Source organism: Bufo gargarizans, chromosome 2 (genome assembly GCF_014858855.1).
Source record: "Bufo gargarizans isolate SCDJY-AF-19 chromosome 2, ASM1485885v1, whole genome shotgun sequence".
NCBI lineage: Eukaryota > Metazoa > Chordata > Amphibia > Anura > Bufonidae > Bufo > Bufo gargarizans.
In genome coordinates, this window is record NC_058081.1 from 195,141,024 (window position 1) to 195,157,729 (window position 16,706).

The 16,706-nt window shown below is 42.7% G+C and overlaps 1 protein-coding gene and 1 long non-coding RNA gene across 2 annotated transcripts in view; one reads left to right on the forward strand and one right to left on the reverse strand.

The window, feature by feature from the left end:
* The window catches only part of LINGO1 (leucine rich repeat and Ig domain containing 1), a 72,152-nt gene extending 63,624 nt beyond the window's left edge, over nt 1-8,528 (reverse strand). Inside the window, exon 1 of the mRNA XM_044279854.1 lies at nt 8,461-8,528. The gene's annotated coding sequence lies outside the window, so the exon portion shown is untranslated. The remainder of the gene's footprint in view (nt 1-8,460) is intronic.
* Nucleotides 1-16,706, forward strand: part of LOC122927725 — a 58,800-nt gene that overhangs the window by 1,438 nt on the left and 40,656 nt on the right. The window contains exon 2 of the long non-coding RNA XR_006387817.1: nt 1,662-1,728. This is a non-coding gene — a long non-coding RNA (uncharacterized LOC122927725). The remainder of the gene's footprint in view (nt 1-1,661; nt 1,729-16,706) is intronic.

Here is a 16,706-nt window from a genome sequence, read left to right on the forward strand (position 1 = left end):
GTCCAATATATGTAAATGAGCCTCTAGGAAACACTGGGGTGTTGCCTTTACACCTAGAGGCTCTGCTCTCTCTGCAACTGCCGTGCCTTCTGCACTGTGATTGACAGGACCAGACAATGAAAACTATCATAATGCCCGGCCCTGCCAATCAAAGTGCAGAGGGTGCGGCAGTTGCAGAGAGAGCTGAGGTGTAATGGTATCTCCCATGTTGCACCTAGAGGCTCATTTGCAGATATTAAAACTTCATTTTTCTCAACAACATGACCACATATCAACGTTGGACCAACACAGATGTCTTCAGCTGCCAAGAGCATATACAACAGGTCAGCCAGTATCATAGGTACAAATCTGCTGACAGATGCCCTTTAAACCTTAGGGGACCAGGCAATTTTTTAAGTTTTTGCATTTTCGTTTTTAACTCCCTGCCTTTCCCAGAGTCATTTTTCCGTTCACATAGCCCTATTATGGCTTATTTTTTGGAGGATAAGTTGTATTTTCTAATGGCACAAATTACCATTGCATACAATGCAATGGGAAAAAAATTCAAAATGGGGCAAAATTGGGAAAAAAATGCAATTCTGCCACAGTTTTTTTTTTTTTGTTTACGGCATTCACTATGACCTGTTACCTTAATTTTCCAGGTCAGTGTTATTACAGCGATACCACACTTGTATAGTTTTTCTTGCATTTTAATACTGACACCTATAACTTCTTTGTAGCTATGCTCGATACCATTATGAAGTATGTGTGACTTTTTGATCACTTTTTATACATTTTGTGGAGGAATTGAAGAGTCAAAAAATTGTGAATTGGCTGTTTTTATTTTTTTCCATTACACCCTTCGCCGTGCGGGATTAATATTGGGATATTTTAATAGTAGGAGTGTTTTTGCATATGGCAATGCCCATGATGTGTATTTTTTATTGATTAAGTATTTTGATTTATTTTTTTACTTTTCTGGGTGACCATAACTGGCAATCAATAAAACAACACAGTGCTGCCACCTAGTTGCCTGTATTGGTATGTTCCACTAATATCTGCCGAAGTCTGCTTGAGGCTCTGGGCTATTAGTGCAGAATAACAGGTTCCCAGATATGAACGAGAAAACGCTGTTACGGGAGCGGGAGCACGACTGCTCAGATGCAGTAGTCACATTAGACCACGGCATCTGATGATGGAAATGTATGCTTTTAACCTTATGGCTGATCGCATACATCCGCTGTGGGTCTCTGCTGTTTGAAACAGCAGAAATCCGACGGCTATTGCACCCGCTGGATGTGCAAGCGGGCGCCATGTTTAAAGATGCGACTTCTGCCATACATATACGGCGGAGGTCATGAAGGGGTAAAAGAACAAGCTCTTGTTTATTTATACGGCTGGGATATATATCAGATTTATATACCAATGTTATTTTTACAGTTTTTTTATGTACAAGCCTGCATAGCTCCCAATATTTGTTTTAGTACATAAAAAAAATAAAAAAAATCCTGTTTGTCACAAAGTTACATGAGGGTGGACATGGTTTTCAACAGTCCGTCAAGGCAACTGCAATCATCAGGTTGTCTGCTTTCTGGAAATCTATGCTTTGAAGGTCCACTTACTTTTCAAGAGCTGTAATCCCTGTATTTAAAAGCTTAAAACCTGATTTTTGTTTTTTCCAGTTCTGGTGATTTTATGAAGATATGTACTACTAACTAATCAGGGACAGCACCGCATCTGCATCTTACAGTAAGTCGTATTCAGCATTCAATAGAATGCATGTTGAGCATTTTTAAGATATGTTGTCCGTATAGCTTTCTACTTGGGTTACACTTTTACCCACTAACATGAACTGCTTTGCAATTTTTAGGAAAATTACACTTTGACGCAAACTTGCATGAAGGGGTCTCTGTGTGTTAACTGCTGAGTGGCATTTTGACAATGTGCCGAGTGTCTACTTTCAGAAAGTATATGGATATGGGGGTTTCGAATGCTCATTTTTTTTCTTAATCTAGGTTTTATTTGTATATGGCAAAACTGCAAAAATTGTCCTGGCTACCAGAGGTGCAAAATGTCCAAACAATCCTGGCAGCGAAAGGACTAAAGGGAGCCTGTCAGTACAATTCGTGCTCAGCATGAAATAGTGACTGGGACTCCCACTTTACAAAGAATTATAACTCACATTTATTAATGTATTTTCATAGCTTTTTGGCATAAATGATGCCTAAAATTGTTGGAAATCATTGTGCATACATTGCAAATTTACACTAATATTACACAGTTTACACCAAGATAGGCAACAGCAGAAAGAGTGGATGTGGTCACTTTGAAGGAGGCTTGGTCTCCGGCTTTCTGACAAATTTATTACACTGAAAGGTAAAAAAATGGCGCATTTATGGGAGGTGTAGTCTAAATTGTCTGACTTTCAGGCACTCCAAAAGGAAAAATTTAAGAGGCATGGGCCTCTTAACAAATTTGGCATAATTTACGCCAACAAACTATTGTTTATGACTGGCACATGAACAGCGGCAGCATTTTAGAGGAAACTCATATGCCAGTCTTAAACTGAAGTGTGCTGGAGTACAATTAGCCAAATATATTGAGTGGAGGCAAACCTCTTGGGCTGTATTAAGTTGGCAAATGAAAAGTACGCCTTTGATCTAAAAAATTTGTTGAGCGTTTTTTGACCCTGTCCACTTTTCCCAATATATTTTTAAAGTGGAAAAGGAAAAAGCTGAAATTATTGTGCAAATATTAGGTGCAACATAACCCAGGACATAGCGCATGACGAGTCCCTAAGAAGATACCAGTATCATAAATGGTATATGATACGTGGGGATCCTTTGTACACACTTTGTATCGGGGCAGAGGAGCTTCAAGTTATACGCCTGGGTAGAAGATAATGGCTCACCCTTCAAGGATCCTAAAGAGGTGAATGCCAGAATAATGCCTGTAAATAAGCTAACATTATTTTTGACCACAAGCTATTGATGTTTTCTGTTGGATGAGATGTGACTCCAGAAGCTGGAGGGGAGCCACCTAGTGGGCACTTCTCCCCAGGACCAGCTGTATATAGCGACTGATAGCCTGTGAGTATTTCATTCTGCCCAAAGGACTGAGAATGTCTTGGCCATAAAGAATGAGTAGATGTACATTATCTGCCCAGTGGTTGGGGTTCTGGCTAAAGCTGGCCATACACATTCATTAGTTGCCATCCAAACAATCATTCGTCAAATGCTATCTTTTCGACTTCCCCATAAACATACACATTAGGTTCAGCCGAACATGAGGGAGGAGAACTCCGGTGGACATCTCCAGGGAGAACCAAAGGATTGGGCAAAAGTATTAACTTCACTTCCATTCTTCTCTCCAATATAACGGGGAGAGGCAGGAGCTCCCCATACATATCAGATTGTCGGCTGAACCCAACATTCTCAGACGGTTATGCCAACCATAGACTAATGTATATGAGGTCTTAGTACCCTACTCTATCAGATAAGTACTACTTCCAATATATTTAGCACATGTTTATCTATTACTTTTGCATCTTTAAAGCTCTCAGTTATTCATTTGTGATGTGCAGCCATATAACCATTGTCCAATGGTAATGAACACAACTTATGGTGCAGCCAATGAACAGACAATGTGGCAGAAAGCTTGAAAAACTAAAATGTGAGTATACTGAGAGCAAACAGAAAAAAAAAGTTAAATGACTGTATAACCCTTGAAATCACATGGAAATTATCCAGGGAAGATGATATATATGTTTGATTAACCTCTTTCATTAAATAAAGTTATAACATCTCCATGGCTGTATTTCAGCAACACATAATAGAATAAAATACACAATATCTCATCTGTCATAATTGTAACCACTGGGGACACCGGCGTAATGTAAACTACAGATGTTATTACATTATGCGCTAGCAGAGGTAAAACTAATGGAAAGCAACAAATGGAAAAATGTTAGACCTTGGCACAGCATGGTTTTTTCACTATGTATCTGTGTATTAAGACCGGCGTTTTAGCCTCTGCGCTGGCGGTGGATAAACTAAGTTATGTAGAGAGAAAAAAATCATGGTCACATGACTCCCGAGCGCCGTTTGGCGCGGCCGCATTTCATCTTTCATAAACATATAGGTTTGAAGGTCCACTTATTTTATTCATGGTGATTGGTTGGCTGGTGTATTTAATCTGTGTCCCCCAGTGATGACGCCACCCCCAGACGAAGGTTCGCTGAAACGTGCGTCGGGGTTGGCGCCATCCTGGAGGGAGCACAGCATGGGTAACCATTCGGTGTCCTTGTGATTATCATGTAACATGTTTCTTGCACTTGCACTTTATTGTTAATCATGTTTATGTAGATGGACAGACTAATGAACGTAGTATCCGTTGTGTTCATCCTCCAGAGGATGTCGCTTTTTCCCTGCACCTATGTTCTTTTAATCATGTTTGTGAGATAGCTATTTGCAGTTATGCAATAAAATGACATTCATTCATAGGCGGTCTGGTAGTTGTTTGTAGGTTTCTTAAGTTAGATAGAGGTTCTAATAGTAAGACAGCTTCCTTGCCATCTTACATTTAGACCATTTTCTACTCCTAAACCAGGCATGGAAATGGATGAATGAGACAGGCCGGCTGACCCGTCCCCTTCCTCGACACGACCCCTTTTAGACCGGGCGTTAGCGGCGAAGAAATTGCAGATACTGTCACAACATGGCTAACGACAGAATCTGTGCCAGACGTATGCCACAATAGTGGGGTATATCTTTTTGTAAATGACCCCCATAGTCTAAAACGTCATTTGCATGGCAACCTTTTCCATAAAAACTTAGTGTTCGAGCCAGTGCTATGTTGTATCTTGAATAGTCACGTCAAAGAAGAATATGCCACATACATATAAAGTCACTAAAACAACAAACACTATGGAGATTTTCGAGCTGTAATCCCTAGGAAGATTATATCAATAAACCACTTTAAAAGGAGAATGGATGACATTTATTTTAGACAACCTTTTGAGTTAATTCCTAAATAAATGGGCACCACTACTGTGAGTAGTGAAGTCACAGGTGGCCTGTGAAACTATGTGAGCCATATACTGTATCTCCAGGAAGGCTGCTGATGGCCACTGCAGATAGGTACAAACCGCACTGTATTTGATTAGAGGGAACCTGTCACCTGGATTTTGTGTATAGAGCTGAGTACATGGGTTGCTAGATGGCCGCTAGCACATCCGCAATACCCAGTCCCCATAGCTCTGTGTGCTTTTATTGTGTAAAAAAAAAAAAAATCGAGGACTCATCTCAGATTAATTTGCATATGCATCAAATCGTTTTTTTTTACACAATAAAAGCACACAGAGCTATGGGGACTGGGTATTGCGGATGTGCTAGCGGCCATCTAGCAACCCATGCCCTCAGCTCTATACACAAAATCCCGGTGACAGGTTCCCCTTAAACTGCACTGTATATTGGCATGTGACTAAACTGGCATGCAAATCCCAAGACTGGGTTGAATCAGGGTCCCCATATTGTGCAACATGTTCTTCAAGTTGTTAAATATAGGTACCCATGAGGGCCTATATGCAGAATGCAAATGGAAGATCCCAGTACACTAAGAATGCTGCCACACTATCACAGGGAGCTAAATAGAGGTTGAAATAACAACACCCGCAGCAGAGGGGAGTAGCCACTAAACCTGTTGCCTCTCATGAGACTCTTGTTACCATCAAGTTTGTTACCGCAAGTGAGTTGAGTACAAATATTCCAAGTTACAGCTCTGTCCCTCGGATTCCTTCCATCATTCTTGAGTGGGAGGGCCATGTACACACCCACTGGCCATAAAGATCCTGGTACGGTTGACTCACGCAGACCCTCTTACAGGCAGCCTGATACATAGTGTCATTCAGTTTCTACGCATAATATTTTGGTCAGAAAAACCTGTTACCTACCCATGAGGAGGTAAATCATTTGGAGGTTACCAGTAAGGCTACATTCACATGAACATATTTTGTTTCAGTGTCCGTTCCGTTTTTTGGGTGGATTGGATGAGCACCCATTCATTTCAATGTGTCTGAAAAAAATGCGGACAGCACACCGTGTGCTATCCGCATCCGTCCGTCCGTTCAGTAGCCCCGCAAAAAAAATAGAACATGCCCTATTCTAGTCCATTTTGTGGACAAGGATATGCATTGTTACTATGGATCCGCCAAAAAATTACGGTCGCCTTAAAGGTTATGTCCAGGGGAGTCTCAAAAGATTCAGGACCCAAGTCCCAAAGCCCAGTACTAAAGGCATATTTGGACAGGACAATTCAGTACCTTTTACATGCAGTGACGTCTACTACTATGTAGATGTTCTCTTTCCTCATCTTCTCAATCAGCCCAGACAACACATGACAATATCTTTCAGCCATGTCTCATATCTGCAGAGATTGCCACACAGACATCTTAGATTCCTCACTTTTTAATCATCCTCCCCCTCCTGGCGCCCCAACAGTGTTATCCTGCTGCTACCCCCAATACTGTGCCAGCTGTGCTCCCTAATGCCCCAAACTACTATAATTTTTAGATAACCGTGCTTCCACATTAGTATTAATGCACTTACAAGAGTTAATGCTCCCCAAAAGTGCACCTGTTTGTAGTAGTACCCCCCATATTGTTCCTAATAATAATAATGCCACTACAGAGCCCCTAGTAGTAATAATGTCCCACAGTGCCCCCAGTAATGATAAAGCTTCCCAAAGCATCCTCTAAAGTGCCCTCAGTAGTTATCATGCTCCCTTATAGAACCCCCCAGTAGCTATAATGTCCCCTGTATTGCCCAAAAGGTATAATGCCCCCCACCCTGTAGTGCCCCCAGTAGGTATATTGCTCTCTGTAGTGCCCTCAGTAGGTAAAAAGTCCCCTATAGTGCCCCCAGTACTTATAGTACCCCACTGTAGTGTCCGCAGTACTCAAAAGTGCTCCCCTTTAGTTACTGCCTCTTACAGGTATAACGTCCCAGCTCTTAACGAGGCCGCTTGCAGTTATAATGCAACCTCCTACATAGCGCCCCAGTAGGTATAATGCCTTTAACACTTACAGGGCCCACTTGCATTTATAATACACCCCCCTACATAGTACCCCCATTAGGTATAATGTCCCCAGCATCTATAGAGCCCCCCTTGCAGTTTAAACGTGCCCCCCGTAGCATCTTTCCTCTAATGTCAATTAGAAAAAAAACACCTCACTCCCCACTGCCGTCTGGAATCAACGTGTCACCTTCAGCTTGACACAGCCATGCACAATGACATCATCATGCCGCCTGAGACTCAGGCGTAGGAAGTCACGATTACATCATCACATCACAACTGCACATCGCCATTAAACTCTCTCATAGGCCTCAGGCCTAGTGACCTATGAGAGTGAGCAGCAGGCCATTGTCTCACATGTCCTGCTGCAGTAATTCAATTGAATCGCCATCCTAGTCTGCGGCCAGAACGTATGGGGCCCTGGACAAAACATCTTGGCCCAAACTGGATGTCTTGAGCTAGTGATGCCCATGGTTATACCCATCTCAGACACTGATGACATATTGTTAGGATATGCTATCAATATCAGGTAGGTTCCACCTCTCGGACCTGCTCCTATCACCTTCACTGCTATGGGACTGGTGGACACAGCTCGGCTATTTTCAAAACTCCCATAGCAGTGAATGGAGAGCAGACCGTACATGCTTGGTGCACTCTCCCTTATGTTGGAGGGCATGTTCTGGAGATGGGAGCAGGTCTAATTTAAAATCACCCTGACCATAAAATACCTTATTTTATATGTCCTCTTAAAGCAGATGTACCGTTTTGAGCTTAAACATGCTCTATAATGCATTACCTATAGTTGATACTTACATGCTAGTCAGAGGTAGTCTAAAATCTGCCTATTGTCTCATCACTGGTCCAGGCTGCAGCTCTGCTTCTTCAGATTGGCTGCTATGTTATACGCAAGCCCATCACAGGCTCACCAGGAAGTCATTGTGTGGAGAGATGACTTCTTTTACAGCAAGGGAATAATTATAAAGTGCAGGCAACTAAATCACTGGCGTGCAAAAGACAAACACAATGAGGCAGATAAGCCCCCGTAAGAGGGAACCTGGAGAGTCGCTCTACATCTGTCCAGCTAGTGAACAGTTCTTATGCCGTTTGATCTTTAGTCAAATAAAGAAAAAAAATGTTTCTTTGTGGCATCATAGATCAAAAGAAAACTGCCATAGTCTACAATCAAATTCCTTGGCAGCTCTGGGTAAAGAGGCGGCACAATAACAGAACGCACAACTACCAGAGCTATATATTTTTGTCATATTAAAACAAGCACCCTCTCCACTCGCTTTCCAACTCCTTGAAGGTGAGTAAGAAGTTAAAAAGAATGTTAAAAATGGTATATATATAGTAAGACTGCAATATATTTACGTAAGCAAGCCATACATCAATAGATATTACATTGCTTACCTTGATGAGTCGTACAGAAGGACACTGACAGGCCGCTGCAAACAGATTCGGAGTGCTTTTTCCTTCCAATGCCCAATCATGTACTCTGAAAGAGAGGAAGTGGCATGGCAATTAGCACTTTCTATAAATATAACTATATCTTTGGCTACATACGTTTTCTGCAGTGCCAGAGTGTCTGGCGTGGAAAGTACTCTCAATGTTTAAAGGTGGTCCACAAAGGGTCAACCATGAGAAGATACCACCTAGTATAGATAGTTAAAGACTCTTTTAGTGAGAACCATTGTCAGGTCTAAAATAAGGCCCTGGCATACAGTAAGAGAAGGATGCCATGGATGTATTTAATGTCAGTCTAACAGTTGATGGGTGTATGATGGAACACACATGAAACATGTTAGATCCTCATGGCTCACCATAACACACTAAGCCGGGCTTCAATATTCCAATGTCATCTCCAGAAAGACACACTACTCTCAATTCTGGCAAAAACAGCTTTTGTATTAGCTTCATGTTCGATTGACTGCAAACTGGAAGGTATCTTGTGTGGCACTACGACACGCACCTCAACAGAATTATGGAGAAACCGTCCTTGACCTTTAAGGTGGCTGAGACACTGATGATTAAGTGGCTATGTACCAAACAGCTGCAGTCATAACACGTGGAATTAACACTACACTGCCAAGGAGCTTAAGCTCTCCTTCACCACAAACGGATAATTTTATTAAGCACATCACCCCCAACCTCAACATAAGCCATAAAAAACAAAAACACATTTACAGATGGTAAAGCACATTTGGCAGTCTGTATTAGCAATCCCATAATGTTCTCTTCTATAGCTTTTCAAATATTCAATATACAATCTGATGGATGGCCATGAACTACCATGAATGATATGATGGTTGAAAAGCTAAAGTAGAAAACAACCCAACGATAGAGTCTCTCCTTTATAGTGCTGGGTTCTATCGCCATTTTATCTGGCAGTGAATGTGTTACGTCTCTGGAAGATGCAAAGGCAACGGAAGCAGCATCTTCTGAAAGAGGGAAGTTAATGTCTTAAAAAGAAAAGCAAAGGAATAAGAGAAGAATCAGATGAAGATAGGAGAAGGGGGGGGGAAGGACAGAAGAAGGATTCTCGATGGGAGGAGGGTTTGGGGGGTTTGTTTTTGCACACATAATAGGATTCAACGAAGCACTGAGAGCATCCAGCCATCCGCTTGGGCTGTCCTGTTAAATACAGAGCACTGGGGAGATGGAAGGAGGGGGAAGATGGAGAGAGAGGGAGCAGGCTAAGAGCCAGGGAAGAGAGGTGCAAGCGATACTGGTAGCTATGATGCATTTTTGTGGATCAGGCAAAGTAAGTAATGAGAGAATGAGGATTATAAAATAATGATAAGACAAGATCATATGGAAGGGGGATGATGAGATATGAAAGAGATTAGATATGGAAAGGAAGACAAAGGAAACATTACACATTTAAGAAAGTTAGTGGCAAGGGAGCGACAAAAGACATGAAAGATGCTGCTGTCTGCAGTCCTGAACTGTGACAGCCAACACAGGCACATTTTCCATCATCTTTTTACAGGACTAGCATCCACAGCAATGGTGTAGAACTGAAACAATATACGGGATTCTATAAAATACAGGAATTCATTATTAATAGTAGTGCCATGATATCTTTACACATCAGCACAATTCTCTTTACTGGAAGGCAATTCAACTCGATTCTATAGGGCTCCTCACACAAAGGCAATGTATATGCCTATAATCCAGGTCATGAAGCCATGTAAGAGGCAGGAACTGCCAGGGTTTCAAGCTGCTGTTTTAATCGATCCGTCTCTCCTTCTCTCACCTCCCTCCCCCTCCACTTTCTTCTCTCCTCTATTCATATTTCCCTCATTTCTATGCCTCTGAATTCACCTCTGCTGCTGTATTCTCCACTTGCCAACCTCTCCTTCAACTACCACAACATCTCTTGTTATATGCCACTTAGTCTGAGGTTGCATGCGGCCCCAAAATACAGGAATCGACATGAGGGGTAGTAGAGAATACAGTGCAGGAGTAGTATTGAAGGACTTGGCTGGCATCCTAACAAACCCCCACTGCCATATGTGATACTTCTAATTAAAAAATTAATTAATGAGAAAGTCAGGGATAAAAATGTGATGACAGATATATCGGGAGGGGAGGAGGGAATAAAGGCCAGCGATGAAAGGGAGAGATTAGTAAAAAGATGAAAATAGATGTAGGCCTGGATTTACACTGCACTGACAAGGCCTGAAAACCACAGATGTATGGAAAACATGCCGGTCACATAACTGTGAGGCTAAGAAAGTATATGATATTGGCACATCGAAATTCCAACCAATTTCACCGCAGAGTAAATGTTTGAGATGGGTCAGGAGTCAGGATGAATGGTAAACATGTGGAGCAGTGTTTTAACAAGGCTATGGAGATGGGAGACATTTTGATGCCGAATAAATGTCTAGAATTTGACATCCATACATATATTATAATCATAGTTTATATGCAACCAAGCACTGGAAGATGAAACAAAGACTCTAGAAAGGCGATTGTTCGCGTCTTCAATCGTGCCTGACTTTCTGAATCCATCCAAACTCCCAGAAGTCTACAGTCCCCTTCTCGCTGTGGAAAATTTTATTCTGCCCTATATATTTCTTCCTGTCACCTGAGGGAAAAAATAATAACTTCTCCGCCAGAGGGGCAGTAAGAGAGACTAAATGACAGTGATATGTTTAATGGGTTAAAGTGCTAGTCCCATGTTTAGGAAGAGGTGATAGTCTAAATGACATGGTTAATTGGACAAAACAGCACTTTATCTCACTATAAGATGGAAAATGGAAATAAGCTCGGACCAAGAGCCAAGGGCAATAGAAACCTGCGAGTTAAAGGAATAACCCATCGCTAAAACGCTGCAATAATTTTTTGTGCTTTCCTATCTAAATTTGTGTTGCAAATCCGAACCCATGAACCCAATCCTTATAAAGCCAATCTGCACTGAAATGATTGAGAACGTGACATCAAGGCAATAATCTAAATTATGATCCTGATTGTCTACACATTTGTAACATGATTTTAATTTAAGCCTCAGAAAGCTTGATGACCAGCTCCATCACTGTGACCACGAAGTTGTGGCCATCCATCTATTTTCCCTGCAGGATCCGTTTTTTTTTTGTAATACCTAGACAGGCTGGATCTGCCAGAGCGAGGGATGCTCCTTGCTAACAGCTGTCCACTCTGGCTAACAGAGGAGGGTCTCAAGCAGGACTCTATGATGTTCATATGCACTAACCAGGCATGGAAAGGGGTTGTCTTGACGATGGTCAGCAATAGCCAACTAAATTAGGCAATTATGGGTACATTGACATCCGCTTAAGAACAATTAGGGTCCTAGAGCTCTGCCCTAACTACTTAGAGAAAAGGGAGAGCTTTCTTAGACATTCAACACAAGAGGCAAGAGTCATGATGTGCTTCCTTCCATCTCTTCTAAATGCTTCTAAGGAGCCAATGAGGTCTCTGTGCTGAGATTTGGAAGAGGTTTATTATGACACCTTCATGATGACACAGCACATGGTTGGGTCCTGCTGGATATATAGCTAACAATGTATATAACTGTTTTGTATGAACATTTCTATCAGGGGTGTAACTACCCCAGTAGCAGACAGTGTCTGCTACGGGGCCTGCACAGTAGCCAGCATTATTGCTTATATACATACAGGGCCCACCACCAGCACAGCAGCATGACCAGGCATGGCATGGCATTTGACTCCTCTGTCCAGCACTGCCCTACTTTAATGCAGTACTATAAACCTAAAATGTTCAATTGCTCTATGGTATCAAGCTTCTACCTTACATAAGCCTCATTATCTGGATCATGCTGGAGATTTATGCTTGGATAAGTATTACTCATCAATAAAGGACTTTGTGTGAAAAGCATACAAGAGTGGAGAGCCCTTGATTTTCTCCTCCTAAGATGTGCAGGCTACATTTTTGGCTATAATACTAGAGCGTGTCATGTCAAAGGAAGGAATTCCCGCTGGCCCTGCCCGCTTGCTGGCGCCAGAGGAGGAAGTGGCTGCCAAAGAGGAACCTTGGCTCTTCTGCTGCAGGAAGTGAGAAGGAGAAGATTGTAGGACCAGAAAGAAAGGGGTGGAGCAACAGAGAGACACAGAGGACAAGACTGCACGGAAGTCATGTGGAGAAAGGCTGCAGATGGAATGGAAGAGACAGAAGGATAGAGAGACACAGTAAGGATAGGAGCTCCGTACAGTATTAGAACAAAGTTTCATCCGAAGTTGATTCACTCATCCCTAATACTAGCCAATGCCCCTGCACACACACACACACAATAGCTGTATACCCATCATAGATCTGCACTGCAGGTGACATCTACCACATTATCTGTTCTCCGAGAGTTATCACATTGTTATCTATGGTGTTACAAAGGACTGCAGATGACCTCCACTACAGTATCTGTACTCCAAGAGTTATCTCTGTGTTACCTGAGGTGTTACATAGGACTGCAGGTGACATCTACTACATTATCTGCAGTCACAGTTATCACGGTTATCTCTCGTGTTACATAGGACTGCATGTGACATCTACTACATTATCTGTATTTAGGGAGTTATCACTGTGTCATCTGTGGTGTTACATAGGACTGCAGGTAACATCTACTACATTATCTGTATTTATCATCTTGTTTTCTCTGCAGCATATCAATTCCCGCTGGAACTTAGGCCATAAATGTCTGATTAGTAGGGGTCCAGTGCCCCGCCAATCATCACTTCAAAGGGAACATGGCATTCCTGCGAGTTCTGCATTCCATTTATCGATGTACATATGGCTGTTTCTGTGCTTTTTCACTTAAACAGGACATGATGCAGTGTTTGGCACAGCCGTCTAATGGTTACATTGTGTCTGTGTAAAGAAAAACTGGGTGCATGACTTGCTGGAATGTGGAGCTCCTTTAACTGAAGACTGGTGGGGGACCTGATGTTCAGATCCCCATAATCGGTATTGATGGCCTACAACAGGGATCAGCAACCTCTGGCACTCCAGCTGTTCTGAAAGTGAAACTGCCAGAATCCTCCTATGGGAGTTTATAGTGGCGGTGCAGTGTAATCACAACGACTTGTCCCATTCAAGTGAACCTGTGAACCCCTTCAAAAAGCTGATCGCTGGGGGAACCGGTAGTCGGACTCTCGCCGATGTGGCACTGATGACCTATCCTGAGGACAGGTCATTAGTATCATGACACTGCACAGCTCCTTTAAAGATACACCAAATTTAGGGTCCATTCACACGTCCGTAGTGTATTGCGGATACGCAATTCACCCGGCTGGCACCCCCATAAAACTGACTATTCTTGTCCGCAATTGTGCACAAGAATAGAACATGTTCTATTTTTTTCCGGAGCTGCGGACTGGAAGAACGGGGCTGTGCTCCGGAAATGCGGATGCGGAGAGCGCATAGTGTGCTCTCCGCATTCATTCTTGACCCATTGGGAATTAATCGGTCCGCACCCATTCCAGATATTGTGGAACGGATGGGGGCCCATTCCACGGACGCGTTAATGGACCCTTATCGAACATCATATGACATTTGACAAATCTGATGCAAATTACAGCAACACAGACTCCTGCAAAAAGGACTTTAAAGAGGACCTTTCATCGGTCCAAACATTGTGAACTAAGTATCATGACATATACAGCGGCACCCAGGGATCTCACTGCACTTACTATTATCCCTCTGGCCGCTCCGTTCTCCCGTTGTGTCCTCCGGTATGTTCGGGGACTTGGTTTTAGTAGGCGGAGACATAGGGGACTTGGTTTTAGTAGGAGGAGACTGCCGTTGTTCTGATAGGCGTCTCCTTCTCCTAGACTGTAGCGCTGGCCAATCTCATCGCAGAGCTCACAGCCTGGGAGAAAAAACCTCCCAGGCTGTGAGCTCTGCGCTGCAATTGGCCAGCACTACAGCCTAGGAGAAGGAGAAGCCCAGCAGAACAAGGGCAGACTCCGCCTACTAAAACCAAGTCCCCTATGTCTCCGCCTACTATAACCAAGTCCCCGAACATACCGGAGGACACAACGGGAGAACGGAGCAGCGCCCAGGGATAATAGTAAGTGCAGTGAGATCCCTGGGCGCCGCTGTATCATGATACTTAGTTCACAATGTTTGGACTAATGAAAAGTCCTCTTTAAAGGGATTCTGTCACCTCGTTTTAGCTTATAGAGCTGCGAACATGCACGGCTAGATCGCCGCTAGCATGTCCGCAATATACCTGTACTATAAAGCTGTGTCCTTTTATGGTGTTTAAAAAATTATTTTATAGATATGTAAATGACCCTGGTAAGGAGCCCAAGGGGCTGTACTAACCTTCCTGGTGCCCAGCCACGCCTCCCTGTGAAGGAGCCCAGCACCGCCTGCGTCCTCCGAATCTCCTCCTTGCTCACAGTTAGATTGCCGTAATCTCGCGCATGTGCAGTTCCTTCCCTGAGGCTGATGCCAGCACAGGGAAGAAACACTATACTGGCACTGCGCATTGCGAGATTACGGCAATCTAACTGTGAGCAAGGAGGAGATTCAGAGGACGCAGGCTGTGCTGGGCTCCAAGAAGGTTAGTACAGCCCCATGAGCTCCTTACCAGGGTCATTAACATATCTATAAAATCATTTTTTTAAAGACAATAAAAGGACACAGCTTTATGGGACAGGTATATTGCGGACATGCTAGCCGTGCATGTCCGCAGCTCTATAAGCTAAAGCGACGTGACAGAATCCCTTTAAAAATTCCCCTTATAGTAAATTTCAGTCTCATTTAGACACTTTCACTATTGTCTTCCAGAATGTGTCACATTTACTGCTGGTTAAGTGGGGCCCCATTTCAAATCTTGCAGTAAAACCCCTTATGACTAGTGTTGAGCGAACTTGTGCTTCAAATTCAGCGTACAAAGTTCTGGTTATCTAAGAATTCCGTTATGGATTCCGCTACGACGGACAATAAGTTATGGTCCGTGGTAACGGAATGCAAAAAGAATTCTTAGATAACCAGAACCAAAACTTTGTACGCCGAACTTAAAACACAAGTTCACTCAACACTACTTATGGCTACTTTTTACACCCTTGTTGATTCCTTAAGATGAGCAATAATCGTCTGGATTATCGGGAACGACCATTCCTGCGAATGGTCGTTCTAGACAATCTACCCATGTAAATGTGCCGCCGATCACCTGATGAACGAGCAAAACGCTCGTGCAACAGGTAATCCTGTCGTTCATGCAGACACCACCAATCATAGTTTCTGGGCAGATCGTGTGGTCTAAACAGCCATCTGCTGCTCAGAAACCATGACTGTGTATGAAGAAGAGGGACCCCCGTCCTCATACAGTGAAGGGGATCGCTGCATGTAAATGTAGAGTTCTCCTTCACTGAGCGAGGAGCCGACTGTTCCCGACAATCGGCTGCAGAATCGTCCCATCTAAATCCACAATTAGTTGCTTAGTAATTGATGCTTAACTGTCACATAATCAGGAAACACCAGCTATGGTCATTTTTACATTTTGCCTGGAAATCAAAAATAACTAGCTGGGTTAAAATATAGTAAAAATCCATAGATCTTAAATATTATTAACACAAATGACAATAATTGAAATGAATAAATAATGATTCAATTTGGAGTATTAAGCTGAAGACATGAAGTTAAAAGAGAACATTCATATAAAGGAGTAATAGGATGTTAGAGCAGTAAATGGTTGCATAACAGAATCCATCACATTCTGGATGGCATGCATACTTAGCACTCGTAATACAATAAATGCAATATCCTTGCATTTTTCTAAATAGAGATGAATGTTTCTTGATGGAGCTGACTACAAGAACTTAATTAAATGTTTACTCATTACAGGACAATGAATAAATAACACTTTAACATGTCTGCCAAATTCACGCACCCTGTTCTCAACCCACACACAGCCTGTTATACTGAGACCCTTGCTATACTACCCATCCATTTAATTACATGTCCTTTCTGAGGGGCAAGCAGATTAGAAAACGTCACAAAAACACGGAAATCGCATGTCACGCAAATTCTTACGCTTTTTTGTTTTTTTCTGTGATACATGCCTCTCCTTTACCCCCTCCATCCATATCATCCTCTCTAAATCTCCATGCACTGAATTTTATTTTGCTCATATTCTGTCTATTATCAACCCCCCCCCCCATCCCATTTTC